This window comes from Erinaceus europaeus, chromosome X (genome assembly GCF_950295315.1).
Source record: "Erinaceus europaeus chromosome X, mEriEur2.1, whole genome shotgun sequence".
In the NCBI taxonomy this organism is placed as follows: Eukaryota; Metazoa; Chordata; class Mammalia; order Eulipotyphla; family Erinaceidae; genus Erinaceus; species Erinaceus europaeus.
The window spans coordinates 96,543,234-96,552,344 of NC_080185.1; the positions used below are offsets into that span (position 1 = coordinate 96,543,234).

The window sequence follows — 9,111 nt, forward strand, 5'->3', positions numbered from 1 at the left end:
GATCAAGGACTTGGATGTTAGACCACAAACTATCAGATACTTAGAGGAAAATATTGGCAGAACTCTTTTCCGCATAAATTTTAAAGACATCTTCAATGAATCGAATCCAATTATGAAGAAGACTAAGACAAGCATAAACCTATGGGACTACATCAAATTAAAAAGCTTCTGCACAGCTAAAGAAACTATTACCCAAACCAAGAGACCCCTCACAGAATGGGAGAAGATCTTTACATGCCATACATCAGACAAGAGGCTAATAACCAAAATATATAAAGAGCTTGCCAAACTCAACAACAAGAAAACAAATAACCCCATCCAAAAATGGGGAGAGGACATGGACAGACTATTCATCACAGAAGAGATCCATGGACAGACTATTCATCACAGAAGAGATCCAAAAGGCTGATAAACACATGAAAAAATGCTCCAAGTTTTTGATGGTCAGAGAAATGCAAATAAAAACAACAATGAGATACCACTTTACTCCTTCGAGAATGGCATACATAGAAAGAGTAATAGCAGCAAATGCTGTAGAGGTTTTGGGGTCAAAGGAACTTTCCTGCACTGCTGGTGGGAAAGTCAATTGGTCCAACCCGTGTGGAAAACAGTCTGGAGAAATCTCAGAAGGCTAGAAATGGACTTACCCTATGATTCTGCAATTCCTCTCCTGGGGATATAGCCTAAGGAACCCAACACACCCATCCACAAAGATCTGTGTATATATATGTTCTTAGCAGCACAATTTGTAATAGCCAAAACCTGGAAGCAACCCAGGTGTCCAACAACAGATGAGTGGCTGAGCAAGTTGTGTTATACACACACACACACACACACACACACAATGGAATACTACTCAGCTATAAAAAATAGTGACTTCACCATTTTCAGCTGATCTTGGATGGACCTTGAAAAAAATCATGTTAAGTGAAATAAGTCAGAAACAGAAGGATGAATATGGGATGATCTCACTCCCAGGCAGAAGTTGAAAACAAAATCAGAAGAGAAAAGACAAGTAGAACCTGAACTGGAATTGGCATGTTGCACCAAAGTAAGACTCTGGGGTGGGGGGTGGGGAGAGAATACAGGTCCAAAAAGGATGACAGAGAACCTAGTGGGGGTTGTATTGTTATATGGAAACCTGGGAAATGTTATGCATGCACAAACTATTGTATTTACTGTTGAATGTAAAACATTAATTCCCCAATAAAGAAATTAAAAAATAAAAATTCTCATAAAAAAGAAAGTAAGAGACATCCTCTAATTGTTTCTGACAGCAACAGCATTAATGTCACCCCACTGATAATCTTTAAAAGAAATATTGTATACAACTGACCAAGAGATATACTGGCAAAAGTATATGTATCAAGTAAAGGACACTTATTGTCCCCTATGATAACCTCTGTTATAACGAGCAACTAAGTAAAATGCAGTAAAACTTAAGGTTAACTTAGATCCCACTTAAACCCTTGGTCTATTTCTTCCCCAACTTCAGACCAGATCCCCAAAACTCAATACCAGTTTGATACAATAAATGACACTCAGTGATTTAACAACTGGAAGGAAGTTTTACCTCGTCAGACAAAGAAAGGGCTCCAACAGCTAGATAAAGGCAAGAGACTGGCTCACTTTAATGATAGCTTTTTTGGTCAATACCAGACCATCCTTCATCTAAGGAGCAGGCTCCTTGGCCCATTTTTTAAAAAATTCTATGTACTTGGGGGGGGGGCAGAGAGAGACTAAAGAGAGTCATCAAAGTACCATCCATGGAGTTCCCTTTGGTGCTGTTCATGATGCTCCTGTGCTCCCATGTGGTGCTGGGGATCAATCCTGGGGCCTGTTGCACCCACTGAACGATCTCCTGGCTCCCAGACAACTCATTTTTTATAAGGATGCTATGAATACACAGTGGGGAAAGGAGAGTCTCTGAAGTAAGTGGTGGTGAGAAAACTGGACACACGCAGAAGAATGGAATAGATTCTGCTCTCACACCACTCACAAAAATTAACTTGCAATAAAATAATAGCAAAATAAGGCTTAAGACTATAGAAAACTCCCAGAAGGAAACATTGGGGGGAGGTACCAAACACTGGGGGGAGATACCAAAAGGACAAGTAAGAAAAGAAGAATTAGCGAGTAGAACTACATCAAATGAAAAAGCTCCTCACAAAAGGGAAACAATAAACAAAACGAAAAGGCAACTTAAGGAATGAGAGAGATTATTATCTGCAAACCATATATCTAATAATGAGCTAATACAAAAATATGTAAGGAACTAATATGATTAGAATTGCCAAATGCCAATGGGCAAAAAAGCTGAGTAAGAATGACTCTGGAGACATTCAGGTAACCAACAGGTACATGAAATATTAACATCAGGGATCACCAAGAAAGCACAGATGGAAACTACAATAAGATATCAGCTCACAGGGGCGGATGGTAACAGCCTGGTTGAGTGCACATGTTACCATGGGCAAGGACCCAGGTTCAAGTCCCTGGTCCCCACATGTAGGGGGAAGCTTCACAAGTGGTGAGCTGTGCTGCAGGTGTCTCTCTGTCTCTCCCTTGGTCTATCTCCTTCTTCCTCTTGATTTCCCTTGGTCTCTATCCAATAAATAAATAAATAAAATATTTTTAAAAGGTACCACCTCAGATTGGCTGGACTGACAATTATAAATAAAAAATAGGCAAGAAACAAGTGTTTACAAGGACGTAGAGAAAAAAGAACCACGTGTATGTACTATTGGTAGAGATATAAATTGGTGCAGTCATCGGGGAAAAGAGCAAAATAAAACGGAAACTAGGCCTACCATTTGAGCTGCAAACCCACTGTTGGATACATAGCCAAAGGAAATGAAATAACTACTTCACAGAAGTATCAGCACTTTCATATTTACTGCATCATTATTCACAATAGCCACGATAACGGAAACAACCTGAATATCCATGGCTGGATAAATGGATAAAGAAGTGAAACACACACACACACACACACACACACACACACACACACTGAAATGTCATTTAACCTTTTAAGTACAGATCATGCCATTGGTGACAAGGATGAAACTGAAAGGCGTTATGCTAAATGAAAGAAGCCAAACCCAGCAAGAAAAAAAATACAGCATTATCTTACTCTTACTGTGCAGTCTAAAAATGTACAATTCACAGAAGCAAGAAGCAGAGTTGTGGTTAGCAGGAGTGGGGAGGTTGAAAAGGAGAGCTGTTGGTGCAAGGGTACACAATTATGAATGGGTGGTGACTATGGTAACACTGTATTGTATGCTGGAAACCTGCAAAGAGATTTATTTAGATTTCAAGTGCTCTTACCACCTCCACACACATATGTACAAATAAGTAGAAATTTTCAGGTGGAAATGGGTATGTTAACTAGCTTGGCTGTAGTAATGAAAAATCATTTCACTGTGTAAATGTTTATGAAGCATCATGCGCACCTTAAGTTATTCATTTAAGTCAATAATTTTATTAAAACCTAGAAAGCAAGTAAAAATGCCCAATTCCTAATAGCAGAAAATTGACTGAATTCATGATGGTATAGTCAATCAAAGGGTTACTTTAATAATAAAGCAGATAAGCCAGGAGGTTACTCAGCAGTGAATCACATGTTTTGCATGCTTGATGTTTTTTTTTTTTATGTTTGTTATTAGTGATTTAATAATGACTGACAAGATTATGGTATAAGAGGGGTACAATTACCGCTACCAGAGTTCCATATCCCCTACTCTTCATTGGAAGTTTCCTTATTCTTTATCCCTCTGGAAGTATAGACCAAAATTCTTTATGGGGTGCAGATGGTGGAAGGTCTGGTTGCTGTAATTGCTTCTATGCTGGATATGGGCATCGATCGATACTCCCAGCTTGTTTCTATCTTTCCAGATGCCCTTTTTTCTTTTAAGACCTATTTATTAATGAGAGAGAGAGAGAGAGAACCAGAGTATCATTCTGGCACATTTCTTCTTCTAACGTTTGCCCTTCTTCCGTAGCCAGTCAACAGCGTCAGGTTGAGCCTGATGTAAAGTCTCGAGACCTCCTTTGAATCTGGAGAGGTGGCAGTCGTTGACTCTGTGGGTCATAGTCTGTCTGTAGCCGCAGGGGCAGTTCGGGTCGTCTCTGGCTCCCCAGCGATGGAACATAGCGGCGCACCGGCCATGGCCTGTTCGATAGCGATTGAGGAGGGCCTGATCATAACGTGCCAGGTCAAAGCCGGGTTGACGCTTGCAGGGGTCTATGATGAGGTGTTTGTTCTTTACCTCAGCTGACTGCCAACTCTGTTTCCAAGAGACTGGAACAGAGAAGTTCAGTGTAGGCGTAGGAGACCAGATTGGGTGACGAGACGTCAAGCGTTGGACAGGGTGGGCGAAGATATCCGCGTATATTGGCAGGTCCGGTCGATCATAGACGTGGGAAATGAACTTAGATGATGCCGCATCCCGACGAATATCTGGTGGGGCGATGTTGCTAAGAACTGGCAGCCATGGAACCGGGGTGGAACGGATGGTTCCAGAAATTATCCTCATGGAGGAATATAATTTGGAATCGACCAAGTGGACATGGGGGCTACGGAACCATACTGGGGCACAGTATTCTGCAGTGGAATAGCATAATGCCAGAGATGATGATCGTAGTGTGGAAGCGCTCGCGCCCCATGAGGAGCTGGCCAGTCTTGCAATGATGTTATTCCTCGCGCCCACCTTTGCTGCAGTTTTTATGAGATGTTCGTGAAATGACAGAGTGCGATCGAGAGTAACACCAAGATAGACTGGCTGGGCTTCATGCCGGATTCTCGTATCACCTAGCTGCACATTAAGCTCATGCGAGGCCGAGGCATGGTGTAGATGGAAAACAGATGATACCGTTTTTGCAGTGCTAGGGATTAGTCGCCATTTTTTACAGTAATCAGATATCAGAGACATGTCTTTCGTGAGTGTTTCCTCGAGGATGTCGAACTTGGATGCCTGAGTTGCACAGCAGGTGTCATCGGCGTAGATGAACTTCCTTGAAGAAGTTTCTGGGAGGTCATTGATGTAAATATTAAATAGCGTAGGAGCCAGAACAGAGCCCTGGGGGAGGCCACTTGAGACAAGTCTCCATCTGCTAGACTTGTCACCCAGATGCACCCGGAAGCTTCTGTTTTGGAGAAGAAACGATATAGTGTTGGCCACCCATGGAGGCAGGCATCTTGAGATCTTGACTAGGAGACCACGGTGCCAGACCGTGTCATAGGCTGCTGTGAGATCAACAAAGACAGCACCCGTCTTTAAATTCTTCTGGCACATGTAGTGTTAGAAATCAAACTCGGGAGTCGGGCTGTAGCGCAGCGGGTTAAGCGCAGGTGGCGCAAAGCACAAGGACCGGCATAAGGATCCCGGTTCGAACTCCGGCTCCCCACCTGCAGGGGAGTCGCTTCACAGGCGGTGAAGCAGGTCTGCAGGTGTCTATCTTCCTCTCCTCCTCTCTGTCTTCCCCTCCTCTCTCCATTTCTCTCTGTCCTATCCAAGAACAACAACAACAATAATAACTACAATAATAAAACAACAAGGGCAACAAAAGGGAATAAATAAATAAAATAAATATTTAAAAAAAAATCAAACTCAAGATCTTATACATACAAATTCAGCTTCACAACCTCCCAGGTCAGGAACTATACCCTGGTCTCTCTCCCGCCCCCTCTTTCTCTCTCTTTCTCTCTCTGTTAAAGGAAATTCTAATAAAATAGTAAGCAGGACTGTATTGACATGGAAAGCAGGTAGAGCTATCTTAGCAAGTGAGAAAAGTGGACTACAGAACTGAAAAATTCCATATAGCTGCCTCCACAGATACCTAGCTGAATATCTATACTTACGTCTTTAAAGAATACACTAAGAAGGGGGCCAGGCAGCTGCACACTCAGTTGAATGCACATGTTACCATGTGCAAGGACCTGGGTTCAAATCCCCATCCCCACCTGTGGCGGGAAGCTTCTCAAGCAGTGAAGCAATGTTGTAGGTGTCTCTCTATCTTTCCCTCTCTATCTCACCATTCCCTCTCAGTTTTGGTCTCTATCCAACAACAACAACAATAAAAAGAATACACTGGGGGTTAGCAGTAGCGCAGTGGGTTAAGCGCTTGTGGCACAAAGCGCAAGGACCAGAAGGATCCCAGTTTGAGCCTCAGGCTCCCCACCTGCAGGGGAGTCGCTTCATAGGCGGTGAAGCAGGTCTGCAGGTGTCTTTCTCTCTCCCTTTCTGTCTTCCCCTCCTCTCTCCATTTCTCTCTGTCCTATCCAACAACAAATGATATCAACAATAATAATAACCACAACAAGGCTACAACAACAAGGGCAACAAAAGGGGGAAAAAATGGCCTCCAGGAGCAGTGGATTCATGGTGCAGGCACCGAGCCCCAGCAATAAACCAATAAACCTGGAGGGAAAAAAAAGAATACACTGAGATATTATGAATAGTTATCTCCTGGTGGTGGGACTCTGTTAGCAATTTTTTCCTTCCTTCTTCCCTCCATTCCTTCCTTCCTTCCTTCCTTCCTTCCTTCCTTCCTTCCTCCCTCCCTCCCTCCCTCCCTCCCTTCCTTCCTTCCTTCCTTCCTTCCTTCCTTCCTTTCTTTTTCTCTTTAATTGGATAGGGCAGAGAGAAATTGAGAAGGGAGGGGAAGATAGAGAGGGGGAGAAAAAGATAGACACCTGCAGACCTACTTGGTTGTTTGTGAAGTGGCCTCCCTGCAAGTGGGGACCCAGGGGATAGAACCCAGATCCTTGCACGTGTCCCTGCACTTAGTACTATGTTCTTTTAACCGGATGTGCCACCACCCGCCTCCGGCAACTGTTTTTCTTAATTTTACTTTGTGCAACCTAAAATGCAATCAGTGTTATGTGTATATTTAATTAGGGGGAAATGGAGGATTGATTGGTGTTTTCTTGTAGTTCTTTTTATTATATATATATATATTTTTTCTTACAGTTCTTATCAGGTTTTGTTGTTTTTGCTTGCCTTCTGTTTTCTGAGAGACCAGAGGGAGAGAGTGCAATTGGGGGGAGGGGGGCTGGACTTGAACCTGGGTGGTGCAGATCACAAAGCAATGCACTACCCAAGTGAGCTATTTTGTTGGCCCCTTGTAAGGTATTGTAATCAACATGACAGCAAATAAGTTCAGAATGTTCTTGCCTCTTCATCATCACTCTCAAGCTGAGACTCTTTCGCCCTGTTTCACTTAGTTCTTGGGCGGCAGCCTGGGTCAGGTGACCCTGAAACTCTGTGACAGACCTTCAAGACTCCCACATATGGCACCCGTCTAGAGGTTCCTAACATGGCATGGACAAAATATCCATTTGATAAGATCTTTAAATAATTAATTTGCTTGGTAAATGGAGGAAAGATTTAAATATAAAGTGGTTATGATGCCATAGGCTCAGATAGGCTTCCCCATGGAAAAAGTCTTATGTCCTTTTCTTCTCAAAACTACATTTTTAAAACAAAGGTGGGGGCGGGGAACACTGTGCAAATAATGAATCCAGGATCTTGAGCGTGCACAACACCACTGAGTGACTGCCCCTGCCCAATTTTTCATATTTTCTGTCTGCCCTTCAGCTGGGCTGAATCAGTGATTGGGCGCTAGAAACATCTGAAGTCTGGGGAAAGATAGAAACAGGCTGGGGGTATAGGTTGACCCACCAATGCCCAAATCCACTGGAGAATTAAAGAAGCCAGAATTCCTACCTTCTGCATCCCAAAACAACTCTGATCCAAACTCCCAGTGGGGGAGAAGTGATAGGAGGAAGAGGAGAAGAGGGCTCTGAACTCCAGCTCCACCGGGTCCCAGAGAGAGAGAGAGGACGCAAAGAGGAGAGATATTTGAATGTAGTAGGGTTATGTGTAGCATGGAGGGGAAGAGAGGATTGGACCTGGAAGAAAACGGGGGCAAACATGTACACATGTAGACAGACAATTGTAGAGATGACAGTTAACCCATGTCTGCAACCTTGGGAGAACTGCGCTGGTTTGCAATGGAGGGCCTTGGGATTCAGAACTCTGGTGGTGGGAACAGTGTGGAATTATACCGCTGTTGACATGTAATTTTGTAAACCAACACTGAATCCCCCAATTAAAAAATTTAAAAAAGGAAATAAAAAATACAATCACTGCAAAACAAACAAACAAACAAAAACATCTGAAGTCTCCCTCACTCACACAGCTAGTGGCTGATGCTGGCTGTCAGCCAGAACACTTCGATGTGAACTGCTTACATGATCCAGATAGCATGGCAGCTCCATCCCAAGAGCAAGCACCCAGAGAGAGAATGCAGAGTCCAAAGTCATAGCCTTTTTATGACCTAACCTAGGAAGTCATCGCAGCATTATCTCCACCACACTCTATTGGTTGAGAGCTGGTATGAATCTCTATGGAACTGCAGGGAAGGAAACATACACAGCACTACTAGACGGGAGTGGTTTCCATATCAGATTGAAGGAACAGCTTGCTGGATGGGCTACACATGTCAGTGCGACCTTATAGGGAAACTATGATTTGTCACCACATTACCCAAATTTCTACAGGAATTATCTTGGATCTCTACATTTTAATTACCCCCCCCAACCCCAGCACTGCTCAGCTCTGTCTTATGGTGGTGCTGGGGACTGAACCTGGGATCTCAGAGCCTCAGGCATGAAAGTTATTTGTATAAGCATTATGCTATCTCCCCATGCTGGATCTGTACATTTCTTATTCTTTTTAAATTTGTTTATTTTAATTTTAATTTATTTATTGGATGGAGACAGCCAGATATCAAGAGGAGGTGAGAGAGAGAGAGAGAGAGAGAGAAAGAGAGGAGAGAGAGAGAGAAACACATGCAACACTGCTTCACCACTCACAAAGCTTTCCCACTGCAGGTGGGGACCGAGGGCTCAAACCCGGGTCCTTGAGCATTGTAACATGTGCATTCAGCCTGGTGCACCGCCACCTGGTCCTGGATCTGTAAATTTCTAAAGAGCAATTTAGTTTATTTATTTATTCTTATTTTTTTAATTTCATTTGACAACAGAGAGAAAAATGAGAAGGATGGGGAAATAGTGAGAGAAAGACATCTGCAACACTGGTTCAC

General features: G+C 43.1%; 1 long non-coding RNA gene across 1 annotated transcript; it reads right to left on the reverse strand.

Annotated features, from left to right (window-relative positions):
* Positions 1-3,554: 3,554 nt before the first annotated feature.
* LOC132535859 (uncharacterized) lies at positions 3,555-8,318 on the reverse strand. The gene is made up of 2 exons (XR_009547605.1): positions 8,258-8,318; positions 3,555-3,919 (listed from the first exon to the last, which is right to left on the reverse strand). It is a non-coding gene; the product is annotated as an uncharacterized LOC132535859 (long non-coding RNA).
* Positions 8,319-9,111: the final 793 nt, after the last annotated feature.